Genomic DNA, 13,310 nt, shown 5'->3' with positions numbered 1-13,310 from the left:
CCTTATATGATGTACTGGGCGAATTTCACGGAAGAGTTTCGCGGTTTACCGATTCCCTCCGGAGCTTCGCCCCACTCATCATCATTCACCCCGTGGATATGCTGTGATTTTTTTCTACGCTTCTTTCGTCCGCGGACGCGATCCGCCAAAACCTGGTGGTATATAGCTTCGCTGTAAATATTACCAGTCAGTCATATTCCACATTTCAGAGACCTGCATACCGGGCAATGTCATTGCCCGGTATGCAGGTCTCTGCAGCAAACTGCACGGCATCCGGTGTTCAACCATGTTCGTGGGGCGTGCTCTTACCTCGAGTGCCTTCTCGAGGAATCCTGTCTTCAGAGTGTACGGCGTCGGTGGTGGACGGAGGCGCATGACGTCGGCCACGCTGTCGATGCGAACCGCGGGCGTCTGCACTACGAGGCTGCCCTTGACGGTGCCATTGATGAGGTTCGCCAGCAGGATGCTGCCCAGCGACCAGCCAAGGAACGCCGACCGGACACTGGCACGACGGAGGTCCATGCTCGTGCCTGCGACGCCAGACCTATCACATTGCGCTCGTATAGGATCTTGAATAAATAATAATAATAATAATAATAATAATAATAATAATAATAATAATAATAATAATAATAATAATAATAATAATAATTTTTATGCCTCATGAAATTACAGCGACAGGGGAGCTGCAGAAAGAGCTGCAATAGACAGCTTGACCAAGCCACAGCCCTTAAATACCAGGCAATAGCAAAACGCAGTTCAAAGAAAAAACGTCCAACACATACACCGTCATGTAAACAAAACAAAATTACAAATCTTGCATTTGGGTTGGTGTTGAAAATATCATTTGGGTAGATGTTGAAAAGCAGTAGCCATAATATTCTTCCTTGTGGGACACCAGAAAATATTGGTTCTACTTCTGAGTGCATGTCATGTATATTGGCCATTTGTTTCCTACTAGGTAAATAAGATTTTATTAATTCTGCGGCTTGCCCTCGAATTCCGTAGTAGCATAGCTTCTCTAGAATTTATTCATGATTTACAAGGTCAAACACGTTGGAGAAGTCAATGAATATTCCTATTACGAAAGCTCTGTCCTCAAATTGGCTTGTATAATCAGTACTAAGGAATACAAATACATTTTGTTATTAAGGCTAAGGCTTTACGTGGTTGATGAGTCAAGAAAATTTCTAGATTTGGCAAGACCTGGCGATACTTCGCGAGGCTTCACTAATCGTCAGAAAAAACAAAAGAATAATAAAAGTTTGTGAAAAGCCCCGCGATAATAAAGTAAAGGTGTGTGTGTCGTCGGCGTACCAAAAGCCACGTCACCTGTCACACGACGTCACCCTGTGACGTCATCAAATGATAGCGCCGCTGATCACAGGTGGGTGGTTTACGCAGGCAGTGTAAACCACGTAAAGTACAATGCTCTCGATTCCAGAGGCAGTGCGAAATCTGGTTAGGTGCGGAAAGCTTTCGGGGTAGTAAAGGGGGGGGGGTGAGAATCATTACAATTTACTGAGAAGAAAAAGGAGATGGTTCTCGCCTTTCAGTCATCTTTGACGAATGGATAAAGGACCGCGTGAATTTTTTATTCGTATTCTTTAATGGTAATTCGTCCTCTGCACGTGTGTTTGTTACTGTGGTGAGGCATCGCGTTCAACGCGGGCGGCTTGTTTGTCGCCTTACGTGCAATTTCCTCCTTCCATTCTTTTTCTGCTTCTCAGCGTTTGGTGTATTTCGCTAACTTCTTATCATTTTCTGACCGCCCGTGTGCGGTCCCCATTTTTCCTAATAAGAGTAGTGTTACTATTTCTAATGAAACCTGCGTTTGCAGAGCTGCTGTGGACGTCCAACTAAAACTGCTTCAGCAAGTGAAAAAATTGGCCGCGTATCTGCGTGCTTCGCTGCAAATGTCGTGTAAAGACGATAGAAGAGACGCTGTGTGAGATATGGACGCCATCTGGCAATACGTCGGGAAACATGAGTGCTGTGTTGCGTGCTGGTAGTCCCGGCGCAGCAGCAGGCGAAGACCGGCGGTGACCACGCGACCGGCGGGGACGCCAGCCAGCCCGAAAACGCGGGTTTGGCGCGAAGCGCTGAAGCAGAGAACGTCCGCACTCAACGAGTACTCTCCACACACTCTTTTATTTACACGTCGCCTGGGTAAAACAGGAACGCCAGAGCGGCGCCCACAACCGGCAGCCTGAAGGCCGCCCACAACGCTGCTTTTCATTTTTTAAATGTTTTTTTTCACCTTCTTGGCCTTCTCAAAACTAAAGTTTTTCAACACCAACCCATGGCATTCGTACAGTGCAATATAGAACCGAAACCGAAACACAACCATGAGCTCGTGCGAAGGGCACGGAGGAAGGCAAATTTCAGCGCAGTCGCATTTTCAGCTTTGTTGAAACAGCGCTCACTAGACGACGACGAAGTAAAAGAAGGCACAGGACAGGCAGCGCCTGTCTTGTGCCTTCTTTTACTTCGTCGTCGTCTAGTGAGCGCTGTTTCAACAAATATGAACGCATACCACCTCGCTCAAGCTTCCATTCTTATGGCTTTTCAGCGCAGCCTAAGAAACTAGGGTCCTTAAATTTACGTATGTATGCATTTTCTATTAAGGAACACGCCACCTAATACTTACCTAGTGATGTTGCACCTCAGATATGCATGATATTTACTTTTGATCGACAAACGTTCACAAGTATGAACAGCCGTACCAGTTCAAGAACGGCTGGCCCTTGGGCAAGTGTTCAACTTTGGCCGAATGGCATATGGAATGGCGGAATCGAGGGACGTGCCGACAAACAGAAAGACAGACAGAAAGACAGACCAAAATTTCTGCGTTTAAGTTCCCCAAGAAAGACTATCGTCTTTAAAAGCACACCTGTCAAAAATATTTCACGCTTGTCGCCGGCGTTTCCCTTTCGTCGCAGTCTTTGTAGTGCAGAGGTAGCGTTCGAAGCAGAACGTGCTCAGAGTGCGCTTTGAAAACCGGTTTCTGCAGTCGAACGCGTCTTTGTGGCACTTTATTCGGTTCTGCCTAACCATGAGTGCTCGTAGCGAAACCCTCACGTACGTGTACGCATAGCCTTCAGTTAATTCATCCATGCGAGCAAAGGAATCCGCAAGCTGCAAGACTGGCGTTTTATTAACCGGCCATTTTGCTCGAGATAAGTGCGGGTTAAGGTAAGATAAGTGTTCCATTACAGAATAAAAGACACCATTGCACTTTTGCACCGCGTATTTTATGGGATCGGCCATAACTTGCTACATTTAATTCTTGATTATTCTATTTGCTATCAACTTAAATTGAGGACGACGCAGCGAGCGATGGAAACGAAAATGATAGGTGTAACCTTAAGAGACAGGAAGAGAGCAGAGTGGGTCAGGGAAAAAACGGGGGTTAAGGACATCATAGAAGAAGAAATGGATATGTGCCGGGCACGTAGCACGTCGGCAGGATAACCGGTGGTCATTAAGGGTAACTGACTGGATTCCAAGAGATGGCAAACGCGTGAGGGGGAGACAGAAAATTAGGTGGGTAGATGAGATTAAGAAGTTTGTAGGTATAACGTGGCAGCAGAAAGCACAGGACCGGGTTGATTGGCGGAACATGGGAGAGGCCTTTGCCCTGCAGTCGGCGTAGACAGGCTGATGATGATGATGCTGTCTTAACGGCTCCGTAAATTTCGACCATCTGGTGTTCTCTAACATGCACTGACAACGCACAGTACACAATCCCTCGAGCATTTTGCCTCCATCGAAATCCGACAGCGGCGACCGGGGTCTAACCCGCGACCTTCGGGTCAGTAGCCGTGCACCGTAACCGCTAAGCCGCTGCGGCGCACATCATTAGGCTAGTTTCTGCATACGGCGGTTTGTGTGCAGTTCGCGTCGGGAGCGAGCAATTGTTCTTTCTTTTGAACTAATGCAGGGGCTGGCGCGTACGCCAAGCCCCACTACCAAAAATTATATGCCCCATCTATCCCAGTTTGGGAAAGTGGCGTGCGTCAGCCAGCCCTAGTGCAATGGCCGGCCTCGGCACGGGACCCCGGCCTCTCTGATCACCGGATAGCCCGACACCAGGTAAGTATGCCCGAGACTTCGTAGGCAGCGCACGCCATTGCAAGAACACTCGCATCTGGCCCCGGTGGATGAAAATTTCTCGCATATAATCTCGAGCGCTATGAATCAATAAAAGCTCTTTAAATTGCGAATTTTGTTGCGAAAACCCTTCAGAGCGCAAGACTGTAAATTTAAATGAGTATTCGGAAAACCGACAATCAGTGCGTTTAAGATAAAACAGTTTCGCAAGAATGACAAACAAAGTGAGAGCGAGGTTGTGGTCAAACTGCACGTGGGTTTGGCGCCTTTCCTTATCCTAAAGAGCGCAATGGCAGAACTTCCGCTCACCGCAACATGCGGGAGAGTCACGTGACTTGAGCAGAAACGTCACGCGTAGCGTCGTACCACCGCCAAAATTTGAATGCAAGGGAAGGCTTTTGCCTTGCGTTTTATACGTATCATGTAGAAACGTACGTACAGCTAATTTGCCTGTGTCACTGGGGAAAGCCGCGCCCTTTCGCTGTCCTGACTATTTTGTAGGGGTGTGCAAATATTCGAAAATATCGAATAGCATTCGATTCGATTCGGAATTGGAATCGGTTAGTCCTTATTTGAAATACCGCATATTTTTATATATATTCTCGAATAATCAGCACCGACGGGAAAACCGGAAGGGGAGCGATACGTTAGAACAGACAGGGGCCATTTTTGGTGCTTTAATAATTGAATTAACGAGATGAATGAAGCCCAAGCCTCTACGGCACTATCAAAGACATACTGATTACCGCATGACGGCGTTCTTGCTTAAACTTTGGTGCTGCTGAAACGAGTGTCATGAATCTACCATCTTCAGCGGCGTTTGGTAGGCTGCTCTTGCGCTCGGAGGTCATTGACAATGGGGTCATGGGTCAAGCATGGGGCGCCACTCGTGGCAAATTAAAATTATGCGACTCGCTGGCCATACTACGGTCGTGGCCCGCGCTGCGTCGGCGTCGTCTCGCTGGCGACCCAAGACGCCTTGGGGACCCACGCCAGTTTTATTGCGATAGCAAATATATGGACACTCTCGGCTGATTTTTGCCGTCGCCGTCTGTCGACGCCGTCATGTCCCGGATATGTATATGTATGTATATATATATAAAAAAGGCACAAAGAAAAATAAAGCAGAAGAAAAATGCCCCCACCTCACCTCCCCGAAGGGAATCGTGAGGAAATGCGCATGCATTTCTTGCGCCGAGAGAGGGTACCGTTGCCGTCAGACATTCGCCTTCACCGACTTCTGCCAACGCCTTGAGAGGGGCCCAAGCAACGAACGGTCAAGAGTGAGGCGCGAGCGGACGGGAGAGTGGGGCGCCAGCGTTCTCGGCTCGGCGTTGGCGTTTCACAGCGGCGTCTCGAGCACACATTTCCGGATGTTCTTGAGAGGCGCCCAGCCAGCGAACGGTCGAGAGTGAGGCGCGAGCGGACGGGAGAGTGGGGCGCAGGGAGGAGAGAGAGCGAACGGCGAGAGAAGGAGCGGCGAAGCACTGCAACCTGCCCTCTCCTACACTCTCTCGCAAGACATGCTCCTGTTGCTAGGGGCGAGGATAAGCGCTCGCGCCCGCAGCTGTTGCTATTGGCCTGGTGTGCGACCGATGGCGGCGCTGCGAACGGCGCCTGTATGACGTCAGAGCGGGGATTCGCGCGCTTTCGTCTGCTACGTAGGCCCAGCGCCGTGTTGAAACCACCGTTGTGGTAAATCTCAACAAAAAAAGCAGTTCAATTGGTTATCTTGCGTATGGTGGCTACTGACGCTGTTCGAACAACCGTGGGTCTGCTTTTAACGTTCATTTAGAACTACAACTCTTTGTTCTTTAGAACTGCGGCCGCTTGTCGCCGCGGCGAGTGCTGCGCAATGGTGAAGTACTGCTGTGTGCCTCAGTGTACTTCGTCCGCTCGTGAAAAAGGCGTTAGCTTTCACAACTACCCTAAGGACCCAAAGCTGAAGAAAAGTGCATCGCAAGCTCAGAATGGGAAAGCGCTCCACGCCTTCATCGACCGTGTGCAGCAAGCACTTCGCGGAGTGACTTCTGCTACCCACCGTACGAGCGACTCTTAGGTAAGCTTGTGACCGTGTTTAAGCGGCCCGCCAATACTTAAGGCGTTTTTTGCAAGCAGGCTATAAGCATAGGCGACTTACACCAGGTGTGGTGCCGTCCCACAACCTGCCGCGAAGGCCCCTAGACAAAGAGCCGACGACGCGGCCTCCGAATCGCCTCGAAGGAAAGCGCGCTTCGTGAGCTCAGCTGAGCGGCGCAGCATATCTGAGACTACGGCTGCATTTGGATGGCGTACATACGTATTTTACTTATGAAGGCAAGCGCGCGCCTAGCGGACTGCTTATCATAATGTCATAAGCGAAACCTGTTGCCGTTGTTTAGTGCGCATTCTCTAAAAGTTTTAACCTCAGGCAGTGCAGACGCTTTTTTAAAAGCGGAGCTCTTTAATCTTTTCGTTAGGCTGCGTGGCGTGAAACTGGACCCTGCAGCTTGCCTTTGCCACGTTAATCTCTGTGGCCCTGTGCGTGGTATAATCAGCGATTAACTATTTGTTATATTCTAATACCCATGTGACGGCCCTGTGCGGTATTAATAGGAACTACGACGTAATATCGTTCTCACTGAACCAACATTACGGAACAAACTGCGATCATGGGCATCGGCAGGGGAGTGTGCAACAAGGCGGCACTTGCGCACTTGTTTGCAGGACGAAAGCAGCGGCGGTGATGCGATCTCCGTTGACGGCCTCGACCGCGCATTCAACAACGTGGCCTGCGTCGTACACTGCCTCACCCTCGATGAGGCACCGCTACCTTTTACAAGCTTTATCTACATACTTGTAGATGCTGGAGAAGGGCACGCTTACTGAATATCGAAAGCACCACACAAACTAATAAGTATCATACGGCGGAAACAAGATAACGAGCGAGAACACTCACACATAGTTTCACTTTCTAACCAGCAATGCGGCCGGTGACATCGGCGCACTCGTCGACCATCCGGGGGATTTCTTGGCCCTGTCGATTGGGCCGCAACTAAAACAAGTTGAAGAGTGCACTCGAAAACATTCGTTACAGGCGTTATAGTTGGCCGCCGCGAGGCTGTTCGTTCGACAAAGTTCCCGCCTGAAGCAGACGATCCGCATACAGAAGCAGCGGCTGCTACAGCGCGGTTGAGAGCGGAGCCCCCGCTCTGACGTCACACGCGGGAGGGCGCCACTCCAAGATCTCGAGGCCAATAGGAGAGGGCGCCGCGGACAACGCCGGACGCCTGACATAGCCCGACTAAGAAATGCATTCGCATTTAAAAATCTGAAGTACCCGACCGCGGATTCGAACCAGCAACCCCTCGCTACCCAACGCGCTGCCTTTAGACAACTCAGCCACACGCCATGTATGCGCCGGCGAAAGAAAGGCGAGCTATTTATATACACCATGTACCGCTGGTGGTAAGCAAATCTCGGAGGAGCGTGAGCGTGTTTTCTATCACGCAACGCTCCTAATTTTTTTTTCCATTTAAATACTGCCGTTGAGTCGTGCACGACAGAGTGGCCCTTTTCTGTACCGGTTCGTGATGTGGAAGGAAAAAACAAAAAGAAAGAACACCGAGAACACCTAAAGTCCCTTAATATATAGAAAGTAGCGACACTCTCCTCCATATCCTCTCTAAAGTGTCGAACCCTCCTCTCCCATGTGTCCAAACCTTATCGATATCCTCTCCCAAACGGCCACCGTGCGGGCACCGGCCCTATAACCCGGCTCGCGCCTTTTTCCTATCAAGAATGCTATGTCACGCTGATAACGCGCGCTACGTTGGTGACCGCGAAGTGTCGGAACCGCGGTAGTAACGCGAATAAAAAAAGAAAGAGCGGGGAGGTGGTAGGCGGGAGAGGAGGGTGCTCGGCGTGGCGGCTCGGTTAAAAGAAAGACGGTACTTTCCCAAAAATAACCAGGGACTTTAGGAACACCTTGCATCAGACGCCCCCGTGTGGCTGGAGACGCAGGGGGTAACTCCACGCGCCACAGTTTAAAAGAAAAAGAAATATCTACGGGCGTCTGATTCTCCATTGCCGACACTTGCAGACGCAGCGCTCCTAATTTCTTTCGTTTAGAATACTGCCCTTGAGACGCGCACGACAAAGTGGCCATTTTCTGTACCCACTCGAGATGTGGAAGGAACAAAAGACAAAGAACACCGGCACACCTAGGGAGCCTACATGACCGGCCGTTCATGTAGGCTCCCTAGGCTGGATGGATGGATGCTATGAGCGTCCCCTTTATAACGGGGCGGTGACATGTCTGCCACCAGGCTCGAAGGCGAAAAAAAGAAAGAAAAAAATAAACTTCCTTGTTTCATGTTGTCCTAATGCCTTATCTACATTGATTAAATCTACGTTATTATACCAAAAAATATAATTCACGGTCCATCTCTCTGCCTCTTAAGGCAGCATGACCTTTTTTTTTTTCCCAGTTATTATTTTTTACTTATCCTACTTTTCTGCCACCAATACTCTAACCGTCTCTTACTTATTTTCTATCGCGGGACGTGTTCAGCTTTCCCTTGTTGTCCCTAAAACCCAAGGCTCATGTAGACTCGTGCCCACACGTATACCTGGGTGAATATAGCCACATTCAATCAGTACATGTTCCATCGTTTCCCTAGTTCCCCCGCAGCATGTACATTGTTCTTCTTCGTACTGAATTTCGCTTTTATAACTACGCGTTCTAAGGCAGCCCGACCTTGCTTCAAAACAGTAAAGCGCTTCCCCTTGCATATCATAAAAACCTTCCCTCCTTATTTCGTTTTTCCCTTTTCGGTAGTTACTCAGAGCCGGCTTCTTTTTCCATCGCTGTCATCCATAAGTCCTCTCCGCCTCTCGACCTTCCGCTTAATGCTCCTTGTGTCATATCGCCGCACGCCAGCCGTAATATTTACTGGTGAGCCTCCCTAGTTCTTTTTCTCCACTGCGTGTCACACGCTTTTTCTATACAAATACCTGAAAACCTTCTCTGCCCATCTACTCTCCTTCATTTTCCTCAGCCTCTCTTCGAATCTCATTTTGCTCTGCGCTTCCCTCACTTCAAAAGCCTGTCCATCCATATCACCCTTTACCGCCTCATTTGTCGTCTTCCCGTGAGCGCCCAACGCGAGGCGGCCCACCGTCCTTTGATTTACAATCCATTCCTGATTGCACCTCTGACTTCATGCACACCACTGAGTTCCCAAATGTAAGCCCCGGAACCATCACACCCTTCCACAGCCCTCGAAGCACCTCGTACCTATTGTATCCCCATAAAGCTCTGTGCTTCATAATTGCAGCATTCCTCTTTCCCTTTGCTACCGATGCTTTCTCTTGTACTTCCATATATCTATCCCCCTCATTTACCCATACTCCGAGGTACTTGTACTCGCTTACCCTCGGTATTTTTTGGCCCTGTATTAAGACCGTATGGTCTCCGTGATCATTGAATACCATCAATCCACATTTTGTTGCACTAAATCCTAGTCCTAGAGCCTCACACTCCCTTCCGCATATATCTGCCAGTCGCTGTATATCATCTTGACTGTCCGCAAATAAGACAATATCATCAGCATAAAATAGACCAGGAAGCTTCTGCTCAACCATCGCTCCGACCTGTTTGTGTGACAAATTAAATCCAATGTTGCTACCTTCTAGCGCTTTTTCCATCCTCGCCATGTACAGCATGAATAACAGCGGGGACAGAGGGCATCCCTGTCTCAGCCCCTTGCTAATTTCAACGCTGTCCTTGCCACTTATTCCTTCCCATTCTATACAAACTGTATTTTCTCGGTATATTTCCTTCAAAAGCTGTACACAGTCGTCACCTATGCCCACTTCCTTCAATATATCCCACAAAATTTCCTGATTAACGTTGTCATACGCCCCGGTGATATCTAGATAAGCTACGTATAAGGGCCTGTTTTCTATTTTAGATATTTCTATAACACTGGGTAAGAACAAACAGATTATCGTCTAACGCCTGTCCGATTCGAAATCCATTCTGAAGTTCTCCCAAAATATCATTTTGTCTACCCACGCTTCTATTTTTAATTTTACTGCCTGCATCGCCAACCTGTATAGCACCGATGTAATTGTTAGCGGGTCTATACGAGCGAATGTTATCCCTTTTCTCCCTTGCCTTTATAGATTAAGTTCATTCTACTTTTTCGCCAACTGTCTGGTATTTCCCTCTTCTGCAAGCACTTTTCTACGGCTTTCAGCAGTGCTTCTTTAGTGTTATGTCCGAGTTCGTTAATGAGGCTGACGGGAACCCCATCTAAGCCCGGAGTAGTGCGCTTAGGAATTTTTCCTTCGGCCTTCTTCCAATTGAAATTCTCTAGTACTACATCTTCGTCGGTTGCACTCCTTTGCGTACTTTACTCACCGGGGAAATCCCCTGGGGGACCTTTTTAAACGAATCGGCTGGTTATCTTTCGGATGTAACCTAGCGCTTCATATCCTTCCAATTTATTTCCTCCTTCATCTACCATATGCTGTTGCATGTGACAGACTTCCTACCCAGCGCTTTTAGGTGGCTCCAAATATCCTAGGCGCGGCCTTCTTCTTTTCGCGAATCTCTGTCATCCAGCGTTCACTTTCATTTTTAATTTTTGCCTCGACTAATTTCTGCACAATGGATTTTTGCTCTAAATATATTTCCCATATTTGGTTGACTTCGTCCTGTGGTCGCTTCTCCTTTTTTTGCCTGTCTGTGCTCCCGTGATGCCTGACGTCGCATATCGATTGCTTCCCGGATTTCTTTGTTCCACCAACTTTTTGGCTTTTTCTTTCCTTTCCAACAAATAGTTTTCTTCTCTATTTCCATTTCTTCGTGATTACATGTAGCAGCTCACTATACTTCCAGTCTTTGCCTGGTAGTTCGTCTACTTTTTCCTCGACTCTTGCGGCTATATTTGTTATTTGTTTGTCATTTAGATACGAGCTGCCAAACTTTGATTCTGTGTTCTTATTTTCAGTTTTATATCCCATTTGTAATATTATGCGTTTATGATCACTACCCAAGCTGTTAATGCCTTCTTCGTCTATTCTCATCTCTCTAAGTTTGTCATATATTCCTTCTGTCATGAGACAGTAATCAATGCTCGATTGCCTGTTTCTGACTTCCCACGTGATCTGCCCCTCACACTTAGGCCCCACGTTAACTATCTCAAGACTATGTTGCTGGCAGAGATCTAGCAATAACTTGCCATTGGTGTCTGAATATCCGTCAAGGTCATGAATGTGAGCTTTCATGTCCCCTAGAAGGATTATCTCGGCATCATGACCAAATTCTTTAATATCGGTGCTTATGCATTTCACTATCTCCAGATTCTTTTCTCTGCAGTTATTCCCTGTCCACAAGTAAGCTACACCTAGCCACGTTTCTTTCCACCTACTGTGCCCGAAACCCATATGTGCTCTGAACACGTTTGTTTTACTCTCTCCCATTTTGTTCTGCTATGAATTAGCATTCCAACCCCCCCACCTCTCCTTTCTGATGTGATCTGTTACATCCTTCCCAAACATAATTTTCAATATGTGGTGGCTCTTCCAAGTCTCTAAGGTGTGTTTCTGTAACCGCATAAACACCTATCTGTTCCTTGTTTAACTGTTCCCTCAATCTCTAACCATTTTGCCTTTTTTCTGCCACCCTGCATGTTAATGTAACTAATTGCAACACGCGCCTTCTCCCTTCTTTTACCTTTTCTCTGTTTTTTCGCTATACTACCTGTCAAAGAGTCCCCCTGGTTGTTTTCCTCATTACAAGCTACCATGAGCACCGAAGGGCCCGCGTGCCCCCCAAAAAGCTACTGCGCGTCCTGCAAGACGCCAACCCACCTCATGGCCAAGCCTCCTGTCGAAGTGTATTCCGTCTCTTCGAAAACCACCCCACCTGTGCACCTCTCTGTTTATTTCCACTACCTCGATGCTTTCTCTCTACTCATCTGCCATATCTCTTTGTTTGCGTCGACAACCGCTCTTTGCAGGTTGCCGTCACGCACCGGTACCCTCCCGGTATTGTGCATACCACTATCTGCACCTGAGGGGAAATGGCGCGCATGTCATCGACACCTTTCGCCAATGTGGTCGCTAGTTCGGCTGATTCGTTACTCAAGACGTCGTTTAGACCTCCCGCGATTATCACGAGGTTACGTCCATTAGACTTAGTTGCGAGTTTTGCGTTAGCTTGTTTCATCACTGATCCCAGCCTATGGCCCGGGAACTTCCCTATTAAAACTCGTTTGTCGCCTCTCACCCTTTCCTTGACTGCTTCTGCGCATGTAGCTAAATTCGAGTCCCCCGGCGATTATCACGTGATCCGACCTTTCTGCTGGACTGTCCCGCACCTGGCCACTGCACCTGTTACTAGCGCGTGCTACTGCTGTTGTTTTGTCCCTCCCGTTCCCAAGACTACTTCGCGGAAGGTGGGTCCTGTGACCCTTGCACCTGTCTTTTCCAAACATGTTTCCCCCTTCGCGCCTACCACTGTGGGGGTCGATGCCCCATTGTTCCCGCTGCCGCTTGCTTCCTTGTTCCCCGTGGCTACCTTTGCTGGCATGTCTACCATTGCTAATCCCTCCTCGGCTGACTTAAGCCTTTCCGCCATAGCCATCGTTTTTTTCCCGTTCTGTCGCCACCGCTTTCTCCAGCTCGGAGATTCTCACCATGAGCTCATTCTGGGCGGCCATCATTATTTCCATCTTCGCCTCTAACTCGCATTGCTTACACTTGGCGTCAGCTCTCTCTGTCGTCTCATCCTCACAAACCTCTATTTTCCGCCCCATTCCGCATCCTGAACACTTTACGGTCTTTTTGACCATGGCTATAGATCGTTCGCGCGGAGGATTAGATACACTAAAAGCCAAATGATATCACAAACTCCGCTGATACTCCGCAAGTATGTTACACTTCAAAGCACCCGTGCACCTTTCAGCCACGTGGTGGCCGAACAAACAAATATTAAAAAAAAAACACCCGAAGCGACTGTCACACCACTTTGTACCAACAGTACAAAGTTGTAAGCTCTATTAAGCTGCAATCTAGTGGCTTAACTAAAAAAAACAAGCTCGAATCATGCAAAAAAAAAATCCACTTATCTGACGCTGTCATTCCGGAGCCCACGAAAAACACGTCCGTCCTCTAGCAGCACCACGTTGCATCAGACGCCCTCTGTG

The 13,310-nt window shown here is 48.3% G+C and overlaps 1 non-coding gene across 1 annotated transcript; it reads right to left on the bottom strand.

Annotated features, from left to right (window-relative positions):
• Positions 1–3,940: 3,940 nt before the first annotated feature.
• Positions 3,941–4,103, bottom strand: LOC119388446 (U1 spliceosomal RNA). The gene has a single exon (XR_005182731.1). It is a non-coding gene; the product is annotated as a U1 spliceosomal RNA (small nuclear RNA).
• Between the last annotated feature and the right edge of the window lie 9,207 nt (positions 4,104–13,310).

This window comes from Rhipicephalus sanguineus, chromosome 3 (genome assembly GCF_013339695.2).
Source record: "Rhipicephalus sanguineus isolate Rsan-2018 chromosome 3, BIME_Rsan_1.4, whole genome shotgun sequence".
In the NCBI taxonomy this organism is placed as follows: Eukaryota; Metazoa; Arthropoda; class Arachnida; order Ixodida; family Ixodidae; genus Rhipicephalus; species Rhipicephalus sanguineus.
This window is presented reverse-complemented; position numbering and strand designations above follow the sequence as displayed.